The sequence below is a fragment of the Heterocephalus glaber genome, unplaced genomic scaffold (genome assembly GCF_053883595.1).
Source record: "Heterocephalus glaber isolate CG9 unplaced genomic scaffold, H.glaber_assembly_v1.0 deba00001606, whole genome shotgun sequence".
NCBI classification, from domain to species: domain Eukaryota; kingdom Metazoa; phylum Chordata; class Mammalia; order Rodentia; family Bathyergidae; genus Heterocephalus; species Heterocephalus glaber.
The window spans coordinates 13925081-13939843 of record NW_028258377.1 but is presented as its reverse complement, the minus strand read 5'-3'; the positions used below and the strand labels follow the sequence as shown (position 1 = coordinate 13939843).

Genomic DNA, 14763 nt, shown 5'->3' with positions numbered 1-14763 from the left:
TTTTTCTCTAATTAATAACTACTAGACTAATTAATTTCCATGTGCCCTTTATCCTCAGGCCTTCTTCTGTCTTTCCAAATTTCAGATCTCAGAATTATCCAAGCCCTTTCCTTTAAAACTAGTCCAGCAGCTGAGTCCTGGTCATTCAAGGTGAAGGACGTCACCGTCACCTATGATTAGGTCTAGTGCCCTCAACCCCCAGGGCAGGCCAGAGGCCAGCCTGGGTCACAGCCGGGGTCTCCTCCACTGGGCCAGTGTCACGGGTAGACACTGAGTCTGGGGGGGAAAGTGTCACAAAAAGGAAAGGAGTGGGTGGGAGAGAACAGAGGAGCGGGAGAGTGGGGACAGCATGTGGGTGCGTGTGCGTGGGGGGGCTGGAGAGCTGGAGAAGGAAGGAGCGGCAGCGAGCTAGGAGGAGCAGCGAGTGGGGGCGGAGACGAGGAAGTGGGTACTAGGCGCGGGCTGTGCGCGCAGTCCGCCCGCTCCATCCCTGCCCAGGGCGCAGCGGCGCGGGCTCCGGGCCACTGCCCGCGCCCAGCGCAGCGGCACCAGGTAATGCGGCCGCAGCCTCCCGCAGGGCCTCGGCTCGGGGGAGATCGTGGGTGGGCTGGCGGGGAGAAGGGGCAGGGGCTGCCTTGGGCTCTTGCTCCTGGATCCTTTGGCCGTCGTGGCCCCGATCCCCAGTTGCAGCGGGGCCCCACTGCTTGCTCCTGGCGCCTGACCTTGGGCAAGCGCCTCCGCTAGAGAGCCTTAGTTCCCTTCTTTGCGACCCTCGGGGATCTCGCCCGCCCCAAGGGGGCGTTGCGACCAAGGAAAGCAGCCTGAGCCCGCGGCAGTACAAAGGATGTGAGATCCGCTTTAGGTTCCCTGCGCCGGCGTAAGGTAGGTGTGGAAAGTCCACTTGCGCCTAAACAGTCCCTGTTTTGTCCCCGGGTCTGTGTGGTGGTATTTTTTTTTCGGGAGATGTGTCTGTCGGAGCACGGAAGGACTGTGTGCTTAAGGAATGAATGCCAGTAGAGGGCCTGGGCCGGTGGGGAGAGGACTTCTAGGTTTTCAAGAGGACTGGCCTTTCCCGTCTTGAGCTGCTGCTCCATGCCCAGGAGCGAGAATCAAGCACACTGGGTGGGTGCGAGTCCTCAGGGGACGTGGGGACAGGGATTCTCCTGCAAGATGAGTGGGGCGAGTGGCCTCAACTCTGGATCCCATGTTAGTCTTGTGGGTGGCACTGTGACCTTGAACCTGTGAGTCTGTTTCCTCTACAGTGGAAAGGCTCGAGTTAATGCTCCCTTTGAGGCAGGTTGTGAGCATCAGGGGGTGGGGTAGGAAGGTGCCTGTGCACTCTGGTGTCCCCCAGTGGCAGGTGTCATACCCTAACTCGGGTGGCCCAAGATTCTGACCCATGGTTGTTTCCCCTGAACTCACGTGTGTAAGTCAGGTCCCCCCAGTTCCCCTTGCCAGAAATGGACAATGGGAAGAGCATGAAGCAGGGATGTACATCCTCAGGCTGATGCTTCTCTAAGACATGACATCTCTCAGATGACCATTTCTTTCAAGCCTCAGTTTTCTTATTTAAAAGAGGAAATTATTAATTCCTGCCTATTAATGAGTTCCCTGTCTCTAGAGATTATCCAGGGTAATTGAATAAATTGCATTTCTTGATATCGTTTATCTTAGGCTATAAGGAGAATTGGAAATAATAATTTAAAAAATCACCTTTCTTGAGCACCTACTCGGTACAGGCCTGGTACTAGATGCATTATGTATACAGTGGTGGCTACAGTCTTCACAACAATCCTGAGGAGCTAGTGCTGTCACACCCCAATTGACAGATGAGGAAACCGAGGCTTGCCCAAGTGAGTGACTTCCACATGGCTTCCACTGGTAGGGAATGCCTGCTGTGGGATTCACCTGCTTGATTCTGGGGTGCTTCTGATGGTACCATACTGACTCCAAACTAGGACTATGTAAAATGCGTAGAACAGTGCCTGGCACCTGCCATGTGGCCTGATCAGTGTTGTTTCTGTTCTGTGTGCAATAGGAAGAGCCACTGCATAATCACTGGAGAAAATGAACCCAAAGGTTGGCAATGGGTTGTGGGTACCTTTACCAAGCAATTTCTCTAGGGGGCTAGAAGAAGAAGGTGACTGCTCACTACTTAGGGAGCTGAGAGCAGGCTGATTCACCCCAGCCCAGCCGGGCAGCTTTCTCCTTCATCTTGTCCCAGTGAACCTCTCTATGAATCCCAGCTTTGACTGATTCTCCTAGGTTCACTGGCAAGAACTTTCCCTGTCTGTCGTAAGCTGATGACTAATTGAACTGACCCTCCCAGCCAACTTATCTATGGGGAAAACAAAGCCAGCTGTGGTCCTTCTTCACTAACATCCCAAGAAGGAAAAGCAGGATTAAAGTCCATTCCCAAGAATTGAGCTCATCCTTGGGAAAGAAATCCCTGCTGATGGGGAAGAAGGCTTCTCAGCAGGCCGGAGAGGTTCTTTTGCCAAAAATGTTTTAAAGGAAGAGTACATCCAAGTGAAATGACAGGGATATAAACAAAGGTGCTCTCAATTGCCAAGATATTCATCAAATGTCCAACAATAGACACAGCCATGTGGCTATGGAAAAAGGAAGGCTTTTAATGACAGCGAACGTACATTTGCATACATAAGGCATGGTCCCAAATTTGTGGCAAGAGCTTAGGAAAAAAAGACAGGACGGAAATAGGCCAAAAGAAGGTTAAGAATGTTTGCCTGGAGATGTCAGGATTATGGGAGACATGTTCCTTGGGCTTGGCAGATGTGATGGAATGAGCATGTGCTTTAATAATCGATAAGCATAGACCTGTCTGGCTCCTAGTGCTGTGGTCTTGCCGACAGAGGAGGGCTGTGCACTGTGTGGTTCTGTGAAATGGGCCCCCAGTCTGCAAGGCCTCCAGGTCCATCAAAGAGACTGAACTGTCTCTAAAACTAGTGTTTGCCAGATTGAATTTTTCACCATTTTCTTGCCTACTGTCTTATCCCCTCCAATTTTGATTCATCCTTTATCTCATTGTCAGTTTGATAACACAGATCTGAGACTCTTTCTCCCCTTTCAGAACTATTCTAAGACTCCCATTCCCGAATGAGCCAAGTTCAGAGTCCTCAGATAGACTTGGACATTCTAGGTTCATCCTCTGTGATCTCTGCCCCTCCTCTGCTCCAGCTGCCCCACCCTGCCAACCATCCACTGCTCCATCTCAAATATCTCACCCAGCTGGTTGTATTGGCAATGGTCTTCCCACCTCTCAGGCTTCACACTTGCTGCTTCTCTCCACTCCAGTGCCCTCTTTACCTTGTCAGTCTTCTTCCTGCTCATCCTCCAAGCTTCCATTGAAACCAGCTCTTCTGGAAACTCACAGCTTATGGATACGTTCCTCCTCTGGGACTCCCTGAAGATGGGGACAATAGGAAGCTACTCACCCTCTTCCTCGCCAGCACTCAGACAGAGCTGGCACATGCCGGCTTGTCAGTGATAAGGATAAAGAAGAAGGGGTACTTAATTATCAAAACCAACAATATCTGACCCTTGTTGCACTCCTATGTGCTCACAACAACCCTCTGAGATAGGTATTACCTGTGCCCTCTTTTCCAGAAAAGAGACCAAGAATCAGGCACATTTAGCCTCTTGCTCAAGGTCACACGGGATTCAAACCTTGACTGTCTAAATGGAGAGCCTGTGCTCCTACCCAGAGTCAGGGAGGGTGGGCAGATTCAGTGAGCCGACATTGAAGCCACTGTCACAGAAGGCTTGTGAGAAGCAGCGTGCCCCTGCTCTGTGCCCTGCAGAAGTGACTCCATGGTGACCTTGAAATGTTGGGCTCTGTGCTGGATGCAGGGCCCCGATGTACAGGACAGTCACAGACGGTCAGCCAGCATCTCACAGGAAGAGGCCAGCGATGCTGCTGAACACTGCACAGTCCTCTCCATGGCCCCTTCCCACAGCAGCAGCGAGTGATCCTGTCTAAAATGTCATCAGTGCTGAGGTTCAGAAACCCTGGGTTAGAAGAGAGGCCACTGGCACATGGACAGCGTCCACCAATGTGCACTAAGTGCCTCCTACATCCGGGCCTTTGATCCTGTGGTTGCTCTGTTGGCCTCCTCCTTCTACTCTGTCCCCACCAGCAGCCAGGGTGGTCTTTAAAAAAATATATAAAATTTACTAATTTAAACCATACAGGTCAATGGTTTTGAGGATCTTTTCAGAGTTGTTTAACCATCACTACTATAAAATTTTAGGACATTTTCATCATCCCAGAAAGAAATCTGTGTACACTAAGAGTCCCTCCCATCCAGCCCCCACCTCTACCGACTCATTAATCTACTTCCTATCTCTATCTGTTTTCCTACTCTAGACATTTCATATAAACACAATCACGTGGTATGTGGCCTTTGTGACTGTCTTCTTACATCTAGCATAAAGTTTTCAAGATCCATCCATGTTGTATCATGTATCAATACTGCATGCCTTTTCATGGCTAAATAACATTCCATTATATGAGGAATTCAGTACCACATTTGATTTACCCATTCATGAGTTGATGAGTATTTAAGTTGTTTCCATTTTTTAGCTATTATGGATAATGTTGCTGTGGACACCTGTGTACAGGCCTCTCTGGGGATGCATACTTTCAGTTCTCTTGGTTCTATACCTAGGAATAGAACTGTGAGGTCATATGATAATGCTGTGTGTAAACTTTGGAGACACTGCCAGACTGTGTTCTGAAGACACTGAACCATTCCTACCGGTAATGCACAGGGGTTCCAGTCTCTCTATGTTGTCTTTTGGACCATAGCTGTCCTAGTAGGTGTGAAGTGGTATCGCTGCAGTTCAGGTTTGCATTTTCCTGTGGGCTAAAGAGTTTGGAATCATTTGGGGTACTTGCTGTCTGGTGTCTTCTCTGGAGAATGGTCTGCTCAGGTCAGAGTCATCTGTGTTGTGTCATTCCCTTGGGTAGACTGAGGCAATCTCCATAGAGATCTACAGGGCCCTGCTCCATCGGGCACTGCCCGTGGCCTTGGTTGCATCTCTCCTCAGTCACTCTGACTCATTCCCTCTCCAGTCCTTCGCATTTGCCACTTCCTGTGCCTACCAGCCTGTGCATAGCTGTTCTAGGGCCAGCCTCAGAGCAGCCTTCTCTGGCCTCCCAACCTCAAGAGCCTCCTTTCAGACCCTCTACAACACATCTCAGTTTCCCATGATCACTTCCTCCTCCCTGATATGATCTCCAAGACCTGAGCTCCAGGTATGAGTACTGCTTTCTTCCACTGTGCGACCCTAGGCAAACCACTTCCTCTCTCTGGGCTTCTGCTATTCCCACAGAAAACCACAGGTGGCCATGGCTGACCCATCTCAAAAGGCCTTTCCAGCTCTGCCCTTGTCCGATGCTGTGCGACAGCCAGGAGGCTGTGGGTCCAGGACTGTCACAGTGAGAGGAGGGTGCTTAGTGCCAAGCTGCCCAGAGATGGGAGCAATAATGTGGCCAATTGTCTGGAGTGCCATGGGAACAGTCTCCAGGAGCCTGTGGCAGCTCTGGCCTGGCCCCAGCCTCCAGAAACAGCAGAGAGGACTGTAAACACCTCCAGCTCCCGTAAGGACTGGGTGCCTTGGTCACTTTGAGCTCCACAATTGCCCACTTGTCTTAGTAGAATAATCTCTTAACCTCCAAATTCTCTCTGAACATCAGAGTTATTTATTCCATCTTTCAGTCATGCAACAAACACTTGCCAAGGCCTTCCTTGTGTTTAGTCCTGAGCAGTGTGCTGAAAACATGGAGATGGGTGAACCTGACACCTGCCAAAGGATTTTGGTACAGTGGGGAAGGCAGACATGTAACCAACAGGAGATGCTATGTGGGGCAGTGCAGCCTTTCAGCCATATACAGACCTTGAAAACTTGAGTGCCCACTGTCTTGGGACATCACCATTCCAAGGTTCACAGAATGGGTGTGCTGGGTGTAAAGGTGACTGGAAGGGCCACAGGTAGACAAAGAGTATTTGGGTAGAGCAGGTGGAGAAAGAGCATGTGCAGAGACACAGAGCTGCGAAACCTCCAGGTGTGCATGGGGCATTCAGAACAATGAGGACCCTGGGCACTGGGAGGAAGCAGTGGAGACGTCCACAGGGCAAAGATCAGGAAAACCTCTCACTGCCAAGTTGATGTTTGGACTTTGTCCTGTAGGCTACAAAAACAACAAAATCAATTTTAAGCCCTGGATAGAAGTGATCAGGATTTGCATTTTCTTAAAAGCCCTTTCTCTAGACAGCACAGAGGAGGGTGAGGCAGAGCAGATTGCTGGAGGCCCCGACCTGGTCAGGGTGCCCTGGAGCACCTTCTACAGGGATGAAGGTGGGAACATCGCAGCTGGAAAGAAGACAGCCAATTCAAGAGCTGCTTGTGATGTTCAATCACCTGAAGGGGGTGTGGGTTGAAGGAAAGGATGGGATCTAAGTACAGAATGACAGGAATAATATATCAGCCTTGTGGTGTTTCTGATGTCACAGTGGAGGGCCAGGTTCTGTGGGAGCTGGCATCTGAGTGTGGCCTTTTCCAGGTGGCTGGAAACAAGGGTTAGAAGCAATGGGAGAATACAGGAGAGGAGAGGAAAGGTCTGGGTCCAGACCCAGGAATCTGGCTATGCAAAGAAACAGAGGGGGGCGAATATGGAAAGTTAAGGAAGAATGAGACTCTGGGTACCTGGAGCACAGAGGATGTGATTCGAAGAGGGGAGGGGAAGCTAAGGCTGAGAGGGTAGAAGAGGCAGCAACACTTGGAATCTGGCCAGTTAGAGCCCAGAGCAGGTGTTCCAGTGGCAAGGCAACTAACTATCTGTCACTTCCACGTGCAGAGCTCAGTACCCAGGAGAAAGCTCCCCCATTAGAGTGAGGCAGCTCTCCAGGGCCAGAGGTGTGTGTGTGTCACCCTCATTTTCAAACAGGAGGAGGTAAATTTCCTCTAAGAAACTGGCCACTGAGCTTGATGCCAATCTGAAACAAAATTCTCAATGGGAGCAGAAGTCAGTGCTGGGAGCCCACCTACCTCCACAGGAGCACACAGAGATCAGAGGTCCGATGGGTAGCCAGCAGAGGACTCTTACAGAGCCCATATGATGTTCAAGTATTTTATAAAAAAGTTAGGGCATTTTATTTTAAAGCCAGACAGGTTCAGTTCACACTCAGATTTCCACCTCCTCTGGGGCCACGGTGGCCATGGCGGTAGGGTGGCCACCACTCTGGATGTGGCACTACGCTCACACATGGCTCTCACAGCCTGCCTCATCTTACCTGCCTGTCCATGCTCCCTGATGCTGGGGCTCCAGACTCCAGCACCCTATTTCCCAACCTGGTGCCTGGACCTATGGAAGGAAGGAGGACTGCGCTCCTTTGGCTCTGTGGAAGCCCTGCCATCCACAGCCCTTTCAGTCACAATGCGCGCCAGGGAGTCCAGTCTGCCCACAATGAGGATGCCAGTTGATAGGACTCACCGCTGAGCCCCAGAAGAGTTCCTTTTATGAAGTAGCACCTTTCACACCCAGGCTCATTTGTGAAAATGCTGTCTTCTTCTAAGCCTTTATTAGATGGTTGTGTTTTTTCTTTTTGCTTTTTGAATAAGTAAGACCTTCATATAGTTCAAAAGTACAGCATACAAAAGTACACAGAGAAAGGCCTCACTCTCTGCTACCCTGTCTGCCCAGTCCTCACTGTCCAACAAAATGGATGTCACCTTCATTAGTTCATTGTGGGGTATCCTCCCAGATTTCATTTATGAAAATACAAATGAAAATAGACAATCATTCTCCCTTATCCACAGGGGAGACATAACAAAACCCCCAGGAGATGCCTGAAACCAGCAATAGAATAGAACCTTATATGTAATATATTTTCCTATATATACCTATGATAAATTTAAATTCATAAGCTAGGCAGAAAAAGAAATTGACAGCAATTAGTGATAAAATAGAACCATTATAACAATATACTATAATAAAATTCCCAGCATGACTGTAATTGTACTTGAAGGCCATTATTAAATAAAATAAGGGTCACTTGAATACAAGCCCTATGATACTAGGACAGCTGATCTGATAATCAAGATGGCTACTAAGTAACTAATGGATGGATAGTGTATACAGAGCGGATACAATGGACAAAGAGATGTTTCATACCCTGGGCAGAACAGATGAGATTTCATCATGCCACTCAGAAGGCTTAAGAATTGGTTAATTTCTGGAATTTTTATTTAATATTTTAAACTGTGGTTGGCCACAGGGGAAGCAACACTACAAATAAAGGGACTACTTTGTTTTATTTATATTCATATTATGTTCATATTATATATGCATTCTTATTTTTGCCCCAAAGGGGTGCATATTATATACACTATTCTACACCTTATATGTTGTTTTTTAGTCACTGTAAAATTAACTCACAAGGTAGAAAAATTTGAATAAAGAAATGTGCAAAGGAGAAAATAATAAGTGGTATTAGCATGCAAAGAAAACCATTATTACCATCCAGTCTTTCTAGGCCTAAATTTTAGTTGTTGTTTTCCTCCTGTATGTTAATAAGGTAGGAGTTCATAGTTGCAACCATTCTCTCTGTACAATTTGAAGTCTGCTATTTTTTAACTGAATGTAAGATTTCTCATTATTTTATAGTTTCCAAAATATGATGGTAACAGCTATAGTATTTTTACTAGGAAATAATTTACTCAGCCATTTTTCTACTTATGAACATACAAAGGTTATTTGCGACCCTCAAGTACTGTGGAGAACACAGGTGACCCTGCAGTATTTTTCATACTTAGAGTTTGGGTTGAGTGAGGCACACAGAAAGGGAGGCAAGAGTCAGAGAAGCCATGGTTTGGTCCCTGGGGCAGAAACCAGGTAGACCAGGTACAGTGTGAAGATAGGGAAGGTGCTGAGAACATTGCTGAGAGAGAGACATGGATGAGGTTCTGGAAGAAATGACAGAGCAGGACCACATGGTGGGTGTCTGGAGGAAGGGAGGTACCACATTGGGACTGAGCATTATGCCAAGCATTTGTGCATCACCAAGTGTGAATGAGTAGTTAATGCCAGGGCTTGACACACACTGGCCCATTGACTGCCCGCAGTAGTCAGGTAACACCACATGGGGACGATTGTGGCTTCCATTTCTCCAGTTGAAGGGTCTGAGGCAGAAAGACCCTGAGCTATTGCTCAGCTCAGAGAGCAGGAGGAGACTATAATGCAACCCTGGTAGTTGGCTCTAGAAAATGCTGGCTCTTAATCTCTTGGAAGCCTCTCAACACTCACGAAATTGAAGTTATTATCCCCTTTTGGTAGAAAGCAAAATGTGTGCTGGAAGCAAAGTGACATTCCCCTAAGTTGCTCCCACCAGTAAGCAGCAAAAGAGAGAGTAGAGCCCTCTGCAGGTGCTAGGAAGGATGCTTTGTTCATCCAGGACCTGGAGGCTAGATGAGGGTGGGTGAGGGGCTGAAGGTAGAGTGCCATGCTGAGGGCAGACAAGGTTCAAATTCTGTGTCTGCTGAAGCAGAGTAAAAGTGAAAGGCATTCAGAGCAGTTTAGGTAGAAGGTAGAAAGGTCATGGGCAAAGTTGTACATATCCACAAAGGACAGTGGGAGATGCAGGGGGTCAGGGAATAGATAGGGAGGGCAGGGCTCACTCCATGGTGAATCATGGGGCCCACTGAGCACTGCTCATGCTGAGTGGCTCATGCAAACTTTTCCAAAACAGGCTCTGGTCTGTCCCATATTCCCAAGGGTGCATGGCAGTAGAGAAAGAGTGTGATGGGTCCTTGCTTTCCCTTTCCTCAGACCAAATGGTGTTTCCCCTTTTGCCAATTGTCTTCTATCCATTCCCCATTACCATGCGCATTTTTGTTTGTTTCCTTGACTATTTTAAAGTCTATCCATGATATTGAGGGCTGAGGGTGTAGCTCAGTGGTAGAATGCTTCCTCTACATGTGCACTCTAGAGTGCTTCCTCTAGCAAATACAAGGCTCTGGGTTAGATCCCTAGCCCAGAAAAAAAAAAAAGACATGATAATTGAGCACTTTACTAATAAGGATTTAAATGTCTGTTTCACTGATGAGTGCCTGACTGCTTTTCTATTTCTACAGCTAACAGAATTACAGAAAGAAATCTATTCTTAATCTAGTTAATCCAATCCACAGTCGTTTCCCTGATTGTCTCAGGTGCCTTTGTACCATGGCTAAGTTCAAATCAGGGTGCAAACCAGGTCATGTGTCCCATTTAAATGTGATACCCCAAAAGGACCCTTTAACACTTTCAGAAAGCATTAGGGTTCTGCTAAAGGGACATTGTCTTTTCTAGTCATGGCCTAAGCAGAATCTTAAAGACCAGCTGCTTCTGCAATTTGATGGGGATTTTCTAAGCAGCCTGACTGCTAACTCTGGAGCTGCTCCCTCAAGGCGGCAAAGTCTCATGCCATGGAGGCCAGGCAGGTATCATCACTGCACTGTGTCACTGCCTAGTGGATCAATGCCTGATGAGGGGGTCTCCTAGCCCCAAGCCCCAACCCAAAAGTAGCAGGTTTGAATGTGAGCCGGGCCTATTTTTCATAAGTGCAGATGCTCCTCTCCTTATAATGGGGTTCTGTCCCAATAGACCCATGAGAAGTTAAAAATACTGTAAGTTAAAAATGCATTTACTTCAGCTAATCTACCACATATCATATCATAGCCCAGCCTGCTGCAAACATGCTCAGAATATTCACATTAGCCTACAGCTGGGCAAAATCATCTAATACAAAACCTATTTTGTAATTAAGTGTTGAATATCTGAGATGTTTTACTGAATAAGGAAACAGAATGGTTGTATGGATATAGCTTCTGTACCATTGCAAAGTTGAAAACCCTAAGTTGAACCATCATTATTAGGGACCATCTCTAACTAAACACCTAGATTTTTCAATGAGATCTCCTGATTATTGAGTATTGTTTCTCTTGTAAAAGCTCATAAGCATCGTTTAAACTGAACAACACTCTTCAGTAGGCTGAACTCAGTCTGTGGCTACTGGTTTCATCATAGCATCCAAAATTTTGAAAGCTAGGGAAGATGCAAGTTACTAGAAGAGAATGACCTCCCTGTCTTGAAGATAATCAAGGAGAGGCAGCCTGGTCAACCATTGGAATTCTAGACAGGGATCCCTACATACTCAGTGACAACTGGGTTTTTTTCCTGTCCTCAGTCCTATTAGCAGATGACTCAGAGACCCACTCAGAGCTCCCATCCTCCCCCCCATACACACACACTTTCCTATCAGACCAGCACTGTGCCTGAGAACACTGCCATAGTTTGGCTGCAAACACAACCCTCTGCCTGGAGCTCAATTCCCCAAGACTCTTGAGCCCCCAGGCCCTTTTGAGAGTTTGCACAACTCAGATTGCAGCTCAGTCCCTGCCCCTACCACTGGCTGAAGGCCTGCCACACTGGGATGGCAAAACTCCCTTCCAGGTGAATAGCCATCTGGCCTGGCCCATGACTTGTTTAGTAAGCCTGTCTAGACTTGGGCCTGTCCCAGTGCTTCTGGACCACATGTATACATGAGAGTGGGCAAATGGACACAGAGCCTGCACCTGTGGAACTTGCAGTGGCCTGGCAGCTACTCACTGAAAAGCAAAGAATGGCATCTGCGGTATTAGTGACAGATGTTATGAGTGCCACGCAGTGACAGATGTCATGAGCACCAAGCACAGGATCACCAGAATGTGTAAGCAGGTTCTGACCTCTGCTGAAAGGGCTGGGTAGTGATGGGGTGATGCTTTTGGAAACTAAAAGGCTGGTATGGCCAGCAGCCTCTGGGAAGGGGACAGAGAAATCTGGGGTTCTTTCTAGAAAGGTTTCCAGAAGCTGCCCTCCAGGCAGTACAGCAGCTTTCTCAGAAAGCAGAAGGAGGTTAAGGGAGAGAGTCTTCCAAAGGTTTACTCTGCTTGAAACCCCAAGACCTCCTATTTTTCCCAGTCTCCTCTGTCTACTCTGCTCGTACAGCCTGGTAGCACTCTGTGTCCCCAGTCAGACTCCAGTCTGTAAGTGCCCTGCCACCTCCTACTCAGCCATTACCTGCCTCCTCATCATCACCTCCACCACCTCCAGCAGCCACAGCCACAGAAAGGTGAACTTGAGCACCCACTAACACCATCTCTTCTTCCTCTCCAGTCTTCCTACATCACCATCCCTTGACAAACACAGCCATTTCTCTGCCTTCTGACCCCAGGCCAGGCCCCCTCACCTTGCAGATGTCCAGGACTCACCTTGGCTGCACCCTAGCATTCCAGCTGTTACTGGTGGACACTCAGATTTACTGTTCCCCATCTGACAACCTGGGGCACCTTGGCTCACAGGAAGGTGGGACTTCAAATGAGCATTTCTCAGAGTAGGCTGCAGAGTGCCCGTAGGGAACAGTGCCATTTGTTGATGGCCAAAATGCTCCTGATACCGCCCCACTGACTTTCACATTTCATCTTCTTAGTGATGCACGGCTGGTATTATGCCCATTTACAGATGGGCAAACAGCCTCCCGACCTTCAGTGTCTTGTTCAGCAACAGAGTGAAGCAGCTGCTAAGCCAGCATGCACACACTGGCTGGGCTGGCTCCTCTCCATGGTACGGTGGAGGGTCCCAAGTTGGGTTTGGTGGTTAGTGACACAGATATCAACAAGCACCCATAACACCGTGACAAGACTCCGTTTCCCTTCTCCTTCAAGCTTCCCTTTTATGGCAAAGAGAACATAGCAGCCAAGGGCTAACCTATCCTTAGGGCCTCTATGAGGCAGGCCAGTCTCCCTTCTCAGGAAGATGGGCTGGGGCAAGACAGGAGTGGGCCAGCAACTACAGAGACTTTAAAGATACTGGTTGTTCTTCGACTGCATTTATTTTTAGGGTGACCTAGTTGAGGGGAAGTGATCCTGGTAATTACTGTAATGATCAAGCAATTTCTTTGCAATAAATTCAACCACTACAAGGAAAAAATGTTAGGCGAAAACAAAATAGAGGTGGTATGATGCGAATTTGGCAAAAATCTTGGAGGGAGGATAAGAACAGTGAGGTTGGAAGATCCAGGAGGAGTGGGGCCAGTTAAGACATCCGAAATTGGAAGTTAAGAAGCTGGGCTCTTTAACCAGCTGTGTGACTTCTGCTGAGCTGCTCAGCCTTTCTGTGCTACATTTGCAAAGTGATGTAACACAGACTGCCCTGACTACTGCCCAGAGTTCTCCCGCAGGACTTGAATTAAGGTGATGGACACATGGAGGGCCCAGAGAAAGTGTGGGAGGGCAGTGAGGGTTATATAAGATAACAAGTCTGTGTAAATATTCCTGGCGAGCGATAGCTGTTTGCTGTTGATATCTTTAAGGTGACCTGAAAGCTGCTGGGCCTGGCTGGAAAGGCAAAACTTTCAAGGAACGAGGTTGGGGGAGAGAAGGGAGAGGAAGCAAAGACACTGCTGGTGGGGGTGGCTCTGGTGCCCAGCTGTGTGGCAGGAGTGGTGTGGAAGTGACGGCGCTGATGATTGGGGTTGTGATGACGGCTGTGACAGTGGTGATGTGTCCCCTGGCAGACATCAGGGCTGTCAGGAGTACAGATAGGAAGACCCGGAGGACCTGGGGTTCTGTAGCGCTGCCTGGAGAAAGGGACTTGAACTTGTTCTCCGGGCCTCAGAGCTCTTCAGAATTCACATGTGCATGCATACACACACACGCAGAAAGAACCAGATCTAAAATACAAATACAAAGAACCACAAAATTGCAAGTAATAAGTGTCTAATTGAACATTCACAATATAACACTATGCCAGCTTGTCAATGGCAGCTTGTTATATAAAACAGTCTCATGCAAATTACACTTTCTATGGCATGTGTATAAATTGAAGTGCATTTATTTTGCAGTGGGGTATGGCTTCCAAAAGAGTGTGTAGGGACCTATACATGCCTTTGAATGACTGTGACTGATTGGCAAATGCTGTGTAAGAATAAGGTTCCCATCTATGGAGGTTTGCAAGGAGAGCAAGGTGAATGTCTCTCTGAGATGCTGCAGGAGGGGTTCCTGAACACTAGGGAACCACTGAGTTTTGTTTCTACTCAGAGCTCTCCTACTTTATTATGGGGAGGGGCATGATTCCTTTCCTCCTCTCCACTGTACACACAGATATCATTGCTCCTAAAACTTTCAAGACATTCTAAGCCCATCTCCTCATCTTTCTACTGAGGAAGCTAAATGCATGAAATCTGTTGGAGATCACTCAGCAAGTCAGAGACTCCAACTCTACATTCCCAGTTCAGTGTCCTTCCTCTCCCAGCTCCTGACCCCAGGGCAGTTTTGCCCATGAGTGACAGATTTGGCTTCTCTGCAAACACCGTAACCCAGACCTTGCCTCTCCAGAAGAGCAAAGGCAGGAGTTGCCCATCTGTCCCCGATGTCCTGTCCTACAAGCTCCCTCCCTAGACCACAGCTGCCAACCAACCCACCGCTGATAGACTTCAGCCAACTCACAAAACAGCATAAACCTCAGCTTCTTCATCTGTAAAACAGAGATGAGTAATAGTTGTAGAGTTATTGTGGAGATTAAATGGGATTATGTATATAATACTTAGAACATTGCTTGTCACTTCAAAGTGCCCAATAAATAGGCCACGGGATTGGTATGATGGTTCTTTTCAGTATAGATTTTGCTGATCTAGTTAGTAATCCTTCATTCTCCATTGAGTGCCT

General features: G+C 47.9%; 1 protein-coding gene across 5 annotated transcripts in view; it reads left to right on the top strand.

Annotated features, from left to right (window-relative positions):
- The first annotated feature begins 413 nt into the window (after positions 1-413).
- Positions 414-14763, top strand: part of Hrh2 (histamine receptor H2) — a 46529-nt gene continuing 32179 nt past the window's right edge. For 2 of the 5 annotated variants that reach the window (XR_015444774.1, XM_087194826.1), the window contains exon 1: positions 596-882. The gene's annotated coding sequence lies outside the window, so the exon portion shown is untranslated. Of the gene's footprint in view, positions 553-593; positions 883-14763 lie in introns of those variants that run through there. The other 3 variants (XM_021239324.2, XM_021239326.2, XM_087194827.1) reach the window with 3 other exon arrangements.